The sequence below is a fragment of the Paroedura picta genome, unplaced genomic scaffold (genome assembly GCF_049243985.1).
Source record: "Paroedura picta isolate Pp20150507F unplaced genomic scaffold, Ppicta_v3.0 Ppicta_v3_sca25, whole genome shotgun sequence".
Taxonomy (NCBI): Eukaryota; Metazoa; Chordata; class Lepidosauria; order Squamata; family Gekkonidae; genus Paroedura; species Paroedura picta.
In genome coordinates this window covers 375,120-389,515 of record NW_027518622.1, presented here as the reverse complement: position 1 = coordinate 389,515, position 14,396 = coordinate 375,120, and the positions used below count along the sequence as shown (strand labels likewise).

At 44.7% G+C, this 14,396-nt stretch overlaps 1 protein-coding gene across 6 annotated transcripts in view; it reads right to left on the bottom strand.

Moving 5' to 3' along the window:
- The window catches only part of LOC143828397 (GREB1-like protein), a 167,011-nt gene extending 154,185 nt beyond the window's left edge, over positions 1-12,826 (bottom strand). For 2 of the 6 annotated variants that reach the window (XM_077318815.1, XM_077318821.1), the window contains exon 1: positions 12,075-12,246. The gene's annotated coding sequence lies outside the window, so the exon portion shown is untranslated. Of the gene's footprint in view, positions 1-12,074; positions 12,252-12,682 lie in introns of those variants that run through there. The other 4 variants (XM_077318816.1, XM_077318825.1, XM_077318824.1 and 1 more) reach the window with 4 other exon arrangements.
- Between the last annotated feature and the right edge of the window lie 1,570 nt (positions 12,827-14,396).

Genomic DNA, 14,396 nt, shown 5'->3' with positions numbered 1-14,396 from the left:
ATCACTCAGATACAAATTGCTGCACTATATGCAAGAGATACTGCACCCACTTCAGCAAAGCCAACTTTTTCACCATGTCCCACGTGCTAGGCAGCCTCCAGACTAAAATGGACTAGCATACACAAAGACAGTTTCAGAGCCCAAGGCCAGGAAAGCTCTGCCAGCCAGTTCTCCAGAAGCCCTACACGTTAATGGGAGAGTTTTAGTTGTCCTCAATACCAGGAGGGGGTGGAGCTGCAGAGAGTCACAATCAATCACTGAGACCTTTCTGGGGGAAAAGAAAGAAACCAAATTCCTGAATTGCACTCAGAAACCAATGTTCTCTCTTCAAAGAACTGGTAGAATGTGTTCCTGGTTACAAGCTGTGCCAAGGAGACAGACAGCTGAATTCAGCTCCAAGACACAGCGTTCTCTGCAAATGCGTGCACTAAAATAACCAGTCATAGAAATGATTTCTGCAACAGCTTTTGCCCTCGCAGTACCAGGAAAAAATCATTCTTTCTCTGCAGCTCACTGATCTATCTAATGAAAAATAAATTGGACTTAAAAACTGAATGAAAGTGTGGTATACAAAAAAGGAAATAAACTCTTTAAAAGTACCACAAGGTAAATGTCTAAATCTGGGCCAACAACACACAAGCCCATTTCTACCACTCCCAAAGTAGGAAGATGGTCTCTGCCTCTCCCGTGATTTAAAACAAATATAAGAAACACAATCTCCATATTTTGGGTAATATATGGCCAGTTGAAGAGACATGCATTACATCTTTTTGCAGTGTAATGGGAACAGAGATCAACCACTGAGATTAAATGTATGCACACATTTTTAAGCATAAACAAACTTGTATTGTGTAATCAAATCAGTTTCACCAGACTCATCAAATTAACTTCTTTATCTTTATTATAAGTGGACACTACAGTGCTCACTGCAAGGCCCATATATTAAAGACTCCTACAGAGCAGTATCATTTGTGATTTTCAGCAACACTTCATCACACAGTTGTCACTGCTGCCAAGACTCAGAACTTCCAAACCTCTGCCAGGTAAGAGGAACTCCTCAAGTCATAAAGAGCAGAGCAACAGGAAGCTCCCCAGTAACCCCCCCCCCCATACAAGAAGTTCTAAAGGGCCCATGGTCTGCATTTGCCAAGTCTAGTCTCCCTTCTCAGCACTATTAGGGAACAGTTCAAAAGACAAAGTACTCAACTAAAGAAGAGAGAATTTTTCAAGTATGCTCAAATTTACATGTGCGTTTAAAATATTTGGCATCCTTTCTCCTGCTGTTCAGTTAATTAAAAAACAGAAAGGCGGTTTTAAATACATTTACACCAGTTCACTGAATTAATTGATGATTATGCAAGAAAGTTAATTTACAATTGCATTTTAACTGCCTTGCACGTTATTTGCAAAAAATTGTATTCTGCCTTTCTACCAACAAGAGCCACCAGGGCAGCTAACAGTTACAGCAGAACACTGCAAAAAATATTTTAAATTACATATTAAAAGCACACCAAACAGTAATTAAAACATAGAGCAGGAAAGAAGAGTCACTAAGGGAACACCAGATGGAACAAAGGAATCCTCATCCAGTGGCAGAAGATGAAAGGAGGCAAATGAACATCCCTGGGGAGAGAGTTCCATAGTGTCAGTGCCACCACCAAGAAGCCCCTATTTTGTCTAATCCAGTGGGTCTCAATCTTCCTAATGCTGCAACCCCCTTTGGGTCACGAAGGCTGCTGCTGCCAGGCAGTGAGTTTGGTTTCTGGAGAAAGGTCACATTTATATCATATTTTTCTCCCATCTTGAAAATCTGCGCTTCAGTTACTTCATGGTAATGCCTTGAAATAACAAAAAGCATGTTTTCCTAATCAGAAAATATGATTGTATGAATATGCAAGTTTAATTGACCAGAAATGATTTGATGAAGGGATCATGTTTTAAAAGTGACATGCCTAGTGTGATTTTCCAAGGTAGTTATTGTTCAATATCAAAATCAACGGTCTGGGATGGTTTGTATAAAATTATTCTACAGGAACCTCAAAAGGTAAACACGAGTGCTTTCATTGGGGATTTTTAAAGAATTGTTGTAACCCGCCACAAGCCATCAATCAAATCAATCACAAGGTCTCATTGGGATGACTTTTCAGTGTTTTCACGTATCACTTACAGTTCAGAGCTATGAAGAAATTACAAGGGATGTCTGACTTCTCATGAAACAGCAAATGCCTACCTAAAGGGGCTTGTTGCTAGCAGCTTCAGTAATTTACCAACTAGCATGGTAAATTAACTAGTGGGTCAGAGCAGCGGACTCTAATCTGGAGAGTCAAGTTTGATTCTTCCACATGAAGCCTACTGAGTGACCTTGGGCCAGTCACAATTCTCTCAGAACTCTCTCAGCCCCACCTACCTCACAAGCGGAGGGGAAGGGAAAGTGACTGTAAGCCATATAGAGACTCATTGGGGTAGAGCAAAGTATAGAAACTTTCTTTTCTTCTTCTACTTGCCAAAATTTAACTTCAGAAACAGGAATTGTTGTTGATTAGCTAATAGAGCAATCCTGAACAGAGATATATTTTTTCCAGATCCATAGAAATCAATGAGTTTTGTTGTTGTTGTTATGTGCGAAGTCGTGTCCGACCCATCGCGACCCCATGGACAATGATCCTCCAGGCCTTCCTGTCCTCTACCATTCCCCGGAGTCCATTTAAGTTTGCACCTACTGCTTCAGTGACTCCATCCATCCACCTCATTCTCTGTCGTCCCCTTCTTCTTTTGCCCTCGATCTCTCCCAGCATTAGGCTCTTCTCCAGGGAGTCCTTCCTTCTCATGAGGTGGCCAAAATATTTGAGTTTCATCTTCAGGATCTGGCCTTCTAAAGAGCAGTCAGGGCTGATCTCCTCTAGGACTGACTGGTTTGTTCGCCTTGCAGTCCAAGGGACTCGCAAGAGTCTTCTCCAGCACCAGAGTTCAAAAGCCTCAATTCTTTGACGCTCGGCCTTCCTTATGGTCCAACTTTCGCAGCCATACATTGCAACTGGGAAGACCATAGCCTTGACTAAACGCACTTTTGTTGGCAGGGTGATGTCTCTGCTTTTTAGGATGCTGTCTAGATTTGCCATAGCTTTCCTCCCCAGGAGTAAGCGTCTTTTAATTTCTTTGCTGCAGTCCCCATCTGCAGTGATCTTGGAGCCCAGGAAAATAAAATCTGTCACTATCTCCATTTCTTCCCCTTCTATTTGCCAGGAATTGAGAGGGCCGGATGCCATGATCTTTGTTTTCTTGATGTTGAGTTTCAAGCCAACTTTGGCACTCTCCTCCTTCACCCGCATCAACAGGCTCTTTAGTTCCTCTTCACTTTCTGCCATTAGAGTGGTATCATCTGCATATCTGAGGTTGTTGATATTTCTCCCTGCAATCTTGATCCCAATTTGTGACTCCTCTAATCCCGCATTTCTCATGATGTGCTCTGCATACAAGTTAAATAGGCAAGGCGACAGTATACAGCCTTGCCGAACTCCTTTCTCAATTTTGAACCAGTCAGTGATTCCATGTTCAGTTCTCACTGTTGCTTCTTGACCTGCATATAAATTTCTCAAGAGACAAATAAGATGCTCTGGTATTCCCATCTCTTTAAGAACTTGCCACAATTTGTTGTGCTCCACACAATCAAAGGCTTTAGCATAGTCAATGAAGCAGAAGTAGACGTTCTTCTGGTACTCCCTAGCTTTCTCCATGATCCAGCGTATGTTGGCAATTTGATCTCTAGTTCCTCTGCCTCTTCGAAATCCTGCCTGTACTTCTGGAAGTTCTCGGTCCACATATTGCTGGATCCTAGCTTGTAGGATTTTGAGCATAACTTTGCTAGCATGAGAAATTAGTGCGATGGTGCGGTAGTTTGAACATTCTTTGGCATTGCCCTTCTTTGGGATTGGAATGTAAACTGACCTTTTCCAATCCTGTGGCCATTGTTGAGTTTTCCAAATTTGCTGGCATATTGAGTGTAGCACTTTTACTGCATCGTCCTTTAAGATTTTGAATAGTTCAACTGGAATGCTGTCACTACCACTAGCTTTATTGTTGCTCAGACTTCCTAAGGCCCATTTGACTTCACATTCCAGGATGTCTGGCTCCAGGTCAGTAACTACCCCATTGTGGTCATCAGGGATGTTAAGCTCGCTCTTGTATAGTTCTTCTGTATAATTTTGCCACCTTTGTTTGATCTCTTCTGCTTCTGTGAGGTCCCTACCATTTTGGTCCCTTATCATACCCATCTTTGCATGAAACGTTCTCTTCATATCTCCAATTTTCTTGAAAAGATCTCTGGTCCTCCCCATTCTATTGTTTTCTTCTATTTGTTTGCACTGTTCATTTAAGAAGGCATTCTTATCTCTTCTAGCTTTTCTCTGGAATTCTGCATTCAATTGGGTGTATCTTTCTCTTTCTCCCTTGCCTTTCACTTCCCTTCTCTCCTTAGCTATTTGTAAAGCTTCCTCAGACAGCCATTTTGATTTCTTGCATTTCTTTTTCTTTGGGATGGTTTTAGTTGCTACCTCTTGTACAATGTTGCGAACCTCCGTCCATAGTTCTTCAGGCACTCTGTCTATCAGATCTAATTCCTTAAATCTATTTGTCACCTCCACTGTGTATTCGTCAGGGATATGATTTAGTTCATACCTTAGTGGCCTAGTGCTTTTCCCTACTTTCTTCAATTTAAGCCTAAATTTTGCAACAAGAAGCTCATGATCTGAACCACAATCAGCTCCTGGTCTTGTTTTTATTGACTGGATAGAACTTTTCCATCTTTGGCTGCAGAGCACATAGTCAATCTGATTTCTGTGTTGACCGTCTGGTGATGTCCATGTGTAGAGTCGTCTCTTGGGTTGCTGGAAAAGAGTGTTTGCTATGACCATTTATTCTCTTGACAAAATTCTACCAGCCTGTGCCCTGCTTCATTTTGTACTCCAAGGCCAAACTTGCCTGTTATCCCGGTTATCTTTTGGCTTCCTACTTTAGCATTCCAATCCCCCATGATGATAAGCACATCATTTTTGGGCGTTGTTTCTAGAAGGTGTTGTAGGGCTTCATAGAACTGATCAACTTCATCCTCTTCAGCAGCAGTGGTTGGGGCGTAGACCTGGATCACTGTGATGTTGAATGGTTTGCCTTGGATTCGAACTGAGATCATTCTGTCATTTTGGGGATTGTATCCCAAGACTGCTTTTCCTACTCTCTTATTGATTATGAATGCTACTCCATTTCTTCTGCGAGATTCTTGTCCACAGTAGTATACCTGATGGTCATCTGAATTAAATTCACCCATTCCTGTCCATTTTAGTTCACTGATTCCTAAAATGTCGATGTTCAGTCTTCTCATTTCTTGTTTAACCACGTCCAGCTTGCCTTGATTCATGGATCTGACGTTCCAGGTTCCTATGGAATAAAAATCTTTACAGCATCGGACTGTCTTTTCGCCACCAGTTACTTCCACAACTGAGCGTCCTTTCGGCTTTGGCCCAGCCAATGAGTTTAGAAAAGTACAACTTTGCTTAGGGCTCCACCATGTGTCAGGATCTCTCTGTGATCAGGGGTCCCCGACATCTTTGAGCCTATGGGCACACCTGGAATTTTGACACAGAATTTTGGCACGCTGAAGAAAATGGGCTGCTGCAGCAGGCAAAACCAGCAGCAAGATCATTGCCACAGCTTAAGTAATACTGTGTAGATCCTTGTACTGACAAGGCAGCTGCGTCCAAAGCAGTCAGAAACCATGCTGGGCAAAGTTCTACCCAGAGGAGTCGGCTTTTATAGCCTGCTTTTCAATACCTGAAGGAGTCTCAAAGCCGTTTCCAATCGCTTTGCTTTCCTCTCTCCACAATGGACACCCCACAAGGTAGGTGAAACTGAGTGAGCTATCACAAAACTACTCTGTGATAAATGCCCTAACAGGAATGTGACTAGCCCAAGGTCACCTGGAAGGCTGCATATGGAAGAGGAGCAGGGAATCAAACCCAGCTAGCCAGTTTAGAGGCTGCCGCTCTTAACCACTACACCAAGCTGGCCTTACCCATTTCCTAAAAACACTTGGTGGGCATCAGAAAAGGTGTTGGCAGGCACCAGGACACCACACTGGGATCCCCCCGCTCTACGTCCTTCTGCCAATCACTTGATTAGCAGTACAGTCCTATGGTGAGCTACTCCCGTCAAAATACATTTTAGATTTGATTAATTCTGCATGGACTTATACTGTAAACGGGATTGTGGCCAGTGCTGAACTTTACTTGAAGTCCACATACAACAATGTATTTTTACATGGAAAATTTTCCACCCCCATATATATATAGTCTGTGTTAGGGATGCAAATCAGTCATGAAGTGTGGGGCGTGAGGTATGAACAAAGCCTAGACTTAATAGTATATTTGCTTTCTTTTTATATTACTTAAATTTACTTGAATTACTTAAATGCTGTTAACATTTTAAATTATTTATTTATTTAAATCTGCACTAGAAAGTTTTTTGGGGGGAAATTTCCAATTCAAATTTTCCTGGAAAATCTACAACTACACCTACATGTGCCAGTCCCAAGTATGAGGCACTACCATTCCATATTTATACACCCACACATGATACCCATACATGTTGCCACTACTGTCATTCAGTTCCTCATGTCTGAACAGCTATCAACATTTTAAATTGACCCACAGCTGGACACACAGGTCTTTCTTACCAACAGGTGAGAAGAGAACACACGCAATTGCATGATACATGAAGAAAGGCAAGACATTCAAGCAGAGCACAAAATTGGGTCCACTTCTACACAGCTTTTCCTTCCCCCGTTATAGTGTAGCTATAACATTACTGTATAACATGCATCAAGTCTTGCAGACATGGTTGACATATTTTCACAATATAGCACTTCACATTCTGCATATTTATACATTGTAACTTGGTAGCACAAGCGCATTAAAGTAAAAATGAACTCATCTGTATCATAATAATTTAATTATGACTTCCCTAAATCTTTAATAAACTTATAGGACATTAATTATCTTAAGCTAGCTTTTTAAAAAGTATATGACTCATAACACTGAGTTATAATGAAGCTGTCAACTCTTAAATCAACAAATCAAGATTCTGTTAGGTCAGAAGCCATGGTGAACAGACAGCAAAAGTATACAGCAGATGCAGGGCTTACATACAATTTCGGGTCCACTCCCTGGCCAGTTACTTAAGCACCAATGCGAGGGAAGAAACATTTTTCAAGATTTAGGCATTTAAGTGTCCAAAAACAGTGCTTCAAATCGTTTCTGGGAATTAACCAGAAAACAATGAAAATGTTTCAGCACAGATATTCTGTGCTTCATGCTGCCAACTCCTGACACTTGAGGGTTTCAGACATGTCATCTTCAATGACAGTCCCATATAAAGCTCATGACAACAGGGCAATTTGGAAATAGGGATGGGCACAAACCAAATTTTCCCCTGAAAATGAACCAGTTTGTGCCTCCCCCAAGGGTCATTCATCCAGTTTGGTTTGAAGGTTTCACAAGTGGCCATTTTAGGCTGACAGCAGATGGGTACATGCACCTTGAGCCATTTCATTTGACATCTGTGAGACATATTAACCCTGTTGCCAGCCCGAAATGGCCGCAAGCCATTTTGACCATCAATTTTGTTCCACCCCCGCTTCCAAATGGGAGGGAGTAAAAATTGTCACTGAAATCTCCTGCACAGTCCATTTTAGCATGCCATTTCATTCACCCACGCACACACTTCTAGGTAGCAACAACTGGTCCAGGCTGAACTGGATTGGTTCATTTCAGGGGGGTTAGTTCACAAACAACCTGAATCCTGAACCTAACCAGAATTTTCCAGTCTGCGCCCATCCCTACTTGGAAATTATCAAGACATGTAACTGAGTAAAAAACAAACATTTGGGCCTAATACCTGAATTAGTATTGCATAGTTTTGCATAGCTTCTTGAAAAAGTGGAAGACTTCCTGGCCTCCTTTAGCAGGCCATCCCATTACATGGGGGTCACAATGGAGAAGGTATGTGTACAAGCAATTGTTGATTTGGCCTATTTGTAGGTTGGCGCCTACAGAAAACCCATCTCCGATGATGAGTGAAGCTGTCATGATGGAATATAGGAGGAGTGGCAGTCTATGAGAGTCTAAGGCCATGAAGATATTTGTATGTGATAGCTAAAACCTTCAGTTGGGCAGCCAGTGAAGCACCTGCAGGAGGGAAGTGTTGTGCTCCATCTAGCTCCCAATGATAGCTCAGCTGCACTAGCTGGAGTTTCCAAATTGATCTTGAGAGGATACCAATGTACTGTTCATTTGGGGCCTTAAAACAGTTGAAACTGTCATTTTTCATTGTACCTGTCTTTACCTGGGCACAATGCATACCTCAAAAGGACAAGCTCTGAGCATATTCAATTGATAGGAGAGCATGCAACACCACACAACATAATGCATGTTTCCTTATTTAACAGACCTGTTTTTAAATACTTTGCCCTACTCAAACAGCATAGCTTTCTTTTCTTATGTACCAGCATAGATCCCTGGATCTTTCGAAAGACACATTTGAAATATTTATTCATTCATTTGCTTATAGCCCTGCTTTCTTGCTGAGAATCAAAACATCTTAGAAAACCTTCAATTGTCTCCTATCAAACAGCATAATATATTCAATAAACAATGCAACAGTACTAGGATTAGAGTACTAGAAAACAATACAAGCAAAAAAACTGTCTACAGCATGACATACTGTAATACTGAACAACACCATTTGTAAAATATCAAATGTCAGGACCCTTCCTCACCTTCTCAGAAAGAACATTCCATCAGGAGAGAGCCACCCAGGGCCAGTTTATCCATGTAGCACATGCTATGGTCCCTGTACTTTCAGGGGCCCCATATGGCACCTTTGCCCCCTGAATCAGGGCCACAGCCTTTCTCCTCCCCCACTTTTCCCTCTTCAAAGACATTTGGAGTGACACCCCTTTCCACTGTGGGGGGCCCTTCTTTCCCTAATCTAGCTGCTCCTGCCATAATTGTACTCTGCTAAGGCCCCACGAATCCTTAAACTGATTCTGGTGCTAGGGACCCCACAAAAATGACTCCTGGAGCCACCGCAGGAAACACAAGACATGCATTCAAGTTGGGGTCATAACCCAGTGTTTTATTATTATCCAATATTTCTGTGAAATTTGATTTTTAAATGCCCATCAAATCCAATTCCATTCAAGTTAAAGATTACATGCAGGGGACACGATAAAATTATGTCATCTTCAAATTATTTATTTGACAAACCAACTGGCAATTTCAAGGTCAACTATATCAATTCCCAACACAATAATTATCAGTAATTAAGGAAGCATGAGCTTTACAAAGTTCCTTTCATGTTTATACAGTGTGGACACATGTTTGTGTGTAATCCATCATTAATATATCTAAGCATCTAGGTCAGCAGACAAGTCCACATATTTCCTGGAACTGCTGGATACCTTTTATTGTGTGTGGATTTGCTCTCCCCCTGCTCTGGTGACCTCTGTATTGGATATAATGGTGCTTGAGCTAAACGCAGGGACAAAGAACCAGCCATCCTCAAGCAGTCTCTACTGCACAATTCGCACTGAAAACGCCTGTGCACCCACACTGGCAGTTCCCCTCAACCAGCTGACTGTTTTTATTCTATTGGAGAACAACTCCCCCACCCCAAAGGAAAAACCTTATCTAAAACCAAAACAAACCCTGCAGTTGGATGTATGTGAAGACTACAGCAGAAATGTACAGCAGAAATCAGACCCAGATGGGATAGTCAAACAGAACATGAAGTGCACTGGAATTTTAAGCAATACTGTAACAAAGCACACCCCATTTGCAATTGCAATCATTTTTAAAATGCAGCCACCAAAGCATGTAGCATTTCTGCTTCAACATCAGCAGAATTATTTGTAATGCAGACCAGAGGCACCTAACTGAATGAAGTTGTTAAAGTTCTGTTATCTTTAACTTCAGTTTATGGGCTGCACGCAGTCTTACCTTTTTGTCACAACCAACAAACACCTCAAAAGGGGGTAAATGTTCTCCTTTGTGGAGAAAAATTAAGACATGAAGATAATTTGAAAAGTAACTCTGTGTCTTGTGTTTTTGCTACAATGGATGACAAAACACAAACATTTCATCCCAACTCCTACACTAAAGCCTTGTGTCCCATAAGCATCCATGCAACTGGATAAGATGCCAGCCCAAACAGAGTTATACCATTCTTGGTCACTGAAGTCAGTGGCTTAGAAGGACACAAGTTTGCTTAGGATGGCACTGCGTGCAACCTGTGGTTTCCATTATGCAGAATTTTCAGATGAAGGGAAAAACCTTCATGCATGAACTGTTTACCTGCCCTTCAACCCAGTAAGCCTGTTACTGTCCAATGAGTTACCTCTAAACAGGTCAAGTGCAAGGACCTATATCAGAGACATAAGGCAGTGGCTCGTCAGATAAGGGGTCAAAAATATGTCTTATCTGTATTATGTATATTCAGTTCCAATTCACCTTCTTGATGGCATCCATACATTTAAATACAAGTAAGCTACATTTTATTACATGCAAAATAAATCCCATGGAGGAATGTTTAAAATTGTGACCTCAGGTTGTGATACCTAAGCCCACCATTTTAAGGTCAATTTTCTGTGCCTCAAATCCTACTTTTCAATCCTATGCATAGAGACCAATTTATTCCCAAACAGCCATAGGATGCTACTTTTAGTACAGTCAACATAATTCTAAGTACATGTGTTTGCTTGTTTGAAATTAAGCCCAGCCACACTCAGCGGTATTTACTTCTTCTTTGCTTCCTAATAAAGGATGCATAAGGTTTGGCTGCTTACCTCCAGTCCTAAACCCAGTTACTCAGGAGTAAATTCCATTGAGTCCAGGCAGTCTCATTAACAAACATGCTTAGGTTTGTATTGCAAAAATTACTGACTTCCATTTGCAGGGTTGGTGTATGTTTAAGTGTACTTTTATTATGCTAGAAACTTTCAGGGCCCACTTCTTAGAAAAAGATATGCCAACGACAGAGACGTGGATAGAAACCACAATCACAAATACTTCAAATGTAGCCTGTTTTCCCTTCCCTCCCGTGTAGCAGAGGGCAGAATTGTGACGTTTTGCAAGATAAAATACTTTTTTCCCCCTTCCCACATTTGCTGTATTTGCCACGTCCTGCAAGGGAAATAAGCTCCTCGGTGCAGTCCCGGTTCGCCGCTACGGATAAGGGAGCCGGGGACAGAAGCGTCAGCCCAAAGCGTCTTCGCGGGCAAGCCCTCGCAAGGAAAACACTGCCCCCCTCCCCCCCCCCCCGGCGCCCTGCATTTCTACTCCGCGCCTTTTGTTTATTCCACCTCGGAGAGGAGCTCCTGCCAGCGCCAACTGTCACCACAGCGGCCCGTCTGTAAATGATGCCCCCAAACTTTGTGGGAACACCCAAATCCCCTGGCAAGAGCGGGGCAGGGCAGGGCAGGGCACGGCTCGGCCCCCCCCGGAAGGCACGCGAGCCATGCCTTCCTTCCCCATCGACGGCTTCCCCCGGCCGGGCTCTCAGCGGACTGACAACTCCCGCGGCCAGCGGCAACCCCCGCTCGGCGAAGCCGCCTATGGGCAGCTGGGTGGCCTAGCAAGGGGGCCGGGCCGCCCGCGCCGGGGGAGAGCCAAGGCTACGGACCCCCCCCCCCGCGCCCCCCTGCAGCCGTTCCCAGGGGCGCCCCACGAGCCCGTTTGGGCGCCGCTCCCAGTGGGGGAAGTGGGCGCCTCTGGCAGTGGGAGCGGCGCTGAAAGAAAGGCAGGCAGGCAGGCAGGCAGGCAGGCAGGGACGCTCCCCGCAAGGCGAGTCCAGGTCCCCGGGCAAGCCCTCCACCTTCCCTCCAGCAGCCGCCTGTCTGCCCGCCGCCCGCTCCGGCCTGCGCTGCCGGGGTCGCGGAGAGCGAGGGCCAGCCACGCCGCCCCTGCCGCCGCCGCCCCGCCGCGCTGCCTCCCCCTGGCCCGCGCGAGAAGGGAAGGGCCGCGGCTTACCGTGCGCAGAGCGGGGAAGGCGGCCGGGCGGCGAGACCCCCGCCGGCTCCGTGGCTCCGCTGGCTCCCCGCCCCCCCGAACAGCTGCTCCAGGAAAGTCTCCGAAGGCGACCGCCGCCGCTCTCTGCCGCTGTCTCCGAGGCGCTGGGCTGCAGGAGACGGAGAGGGGAGGAGACAGGGGCGGGCTTCGGGGGCGACGCTTCTCCCGCTCGGCCCGTGGGAGGAGGAGAGGAGGAGGAGGAGGAGGAGGAGGGCGCGGGGAGGGGAGGGGGAGCCCTCGGGACTGGAGCCGCGGGCTCGGGCTTCAGATCGACGGCTGCTCGCGACGCAGAGCCCGGGCGGCTCCCGGGGCCGGGGGGTGGGGGGCGCGTGGAAATCCTCCTTGGCCCTGATCGTCAAGCGACAAGAAGAGGCTCTTTGCTGCCGATATTGCGCCCACGCACAACGGACGGCGATGAAGGTGTGCGCGAGTATGCTTGCCCGCAAGCACAAGAGTACAACTTGTTCTCCACATATCCGTTACAATCCGGAACGCGCTCCCATCCCAGATTCCACACTGAGAAACTAACGGATCAGAATCGTCACTTCATGCTCCTCTCCAATACGCACCTTTCAAAGGATTTCAAAGGCAATGCCTGGCATTACAGCCCCGACCCCTGTGCTCGCTGGTCTGGAAGCAACTCCCGCCGCCGCCGCCCTGTTCCTGAGCATGCAGGCACCGAATTGCAGGCCTGCAAGAAAACAAAGTACTGGCAGAGCCAAGAGGAGGTGGTGGAGGTGCCAGCGGGGAGATAAACCCCAGGGAGCTGCCTTTTGCATTTGGTCCCTTGGACCACCCACCCCCACCCCCACCCCCACCCCCACCCCCATCCGCTTGTCCTTCCAAAAGGAGATGCCCCATAGCCTTGGCGATTGAGATATCCCAGGGTTTATCCCCTGCCTCCTTTCTCTCCTTGTGGCAAGGAGCTGACATCTACATCAAGCAGCTCTTGTGACACAGCCGCGTCTCACTGGCAGTTGCCAGGCTGGGTGGCCTAAGGAGAGCAAATTTAAACAGGCAGCCGGCAGAGTCAGAAATATTCTTCCCACAAAATAGTCTGCTGCTAAAGTGAAAACAATTGGTCATGAGTGGAAGTTTATGGGGAGGGGGGAAATAGCACAAAAGAAGTGTCGTTGTGGTGCAAAATCAACATGTACAACGTGTAGTACAAAATGTGTACATTTCATATCAGAAAGATGTGGAGCTCTACTACAATGATAGTTACAATAGGATCTCTGTTAATTACTCCCAGCATTCTGCAGTTAAGAAAGATACATTTACACATCAGTCTCCAATCCTGATCTATTTATTTGGTTCACTACTATTTATTTGCTTCACTATGTCCCTCCAAAAAAACACACCCAAGCAACACACCCAAGGTTGTTACTTCTGTTTGGTCCTTGCATCGCTAACGGTCTTCATTATATGGTATGGTAATTTGCTGCTCACCCTGTATTGGCTGGATCTTCCATTTCAATGTATCTAAAAAGAAGTGTGCTTGCACACAAAAGCTTATACCTTGGGGAAAAAACTTTGTTGGTCTTAAAGATGGCACGGGGATCAATTTTTTTATCAACGTTCTCCAGTTCTTGGCACATTGTGATAAAATTCTATGATAAAATTAATAGCTCTGCTTACTTGCTGCATTGACAAATGGGTTAAAAACGAAAATTCATCACACCCTTAATAAACCGTGAAATACCTGCCCAGATCACAACAAAATCAGAGTCCAAGAGCACCTTTAAGACCAACAATGATTTATTCAAGGCGTGAGCTTTAGAGTGCCTGCACTCTTTGTTAAGCTGCATTTTTGTTGTAAGACTAGAATCTGGGATTTTAAACTAGGACTCCAAATGCTCTAGGCCTTTAATCACTATATTACACAATAACAAATTGTTTTCACTTTAGCAGCAGAATATTTCATGGAAAAAAGGCAAAAAGCAGTCTGAGGAAACATACAGGAAAAAAGTTCTTCCTAAGACAGTTAAGCTTTGCCCCACTTTGAGTCCACAAATACTAACGTCCTTTACCTTTTTACAGTTTACACATTATTTGATTCTTCATTTATTACTTATTGCTAAGCAAGTAATTTGACTCCACTGAATTGTATTGTGCTTGAGATGACCATTGAGACCGACAGTCCATGCTGTATAGTGGTTAATGTGGTTAATGTATTAGCCTAGGTCCCTTGGGGACCTAGTTGCAAATCCCCACGCAGTCATGAAAGCTTGTTGAGGTCCTTTGGGCCAATTACATACTCTCAAGCTAACCCACCTCACAAGG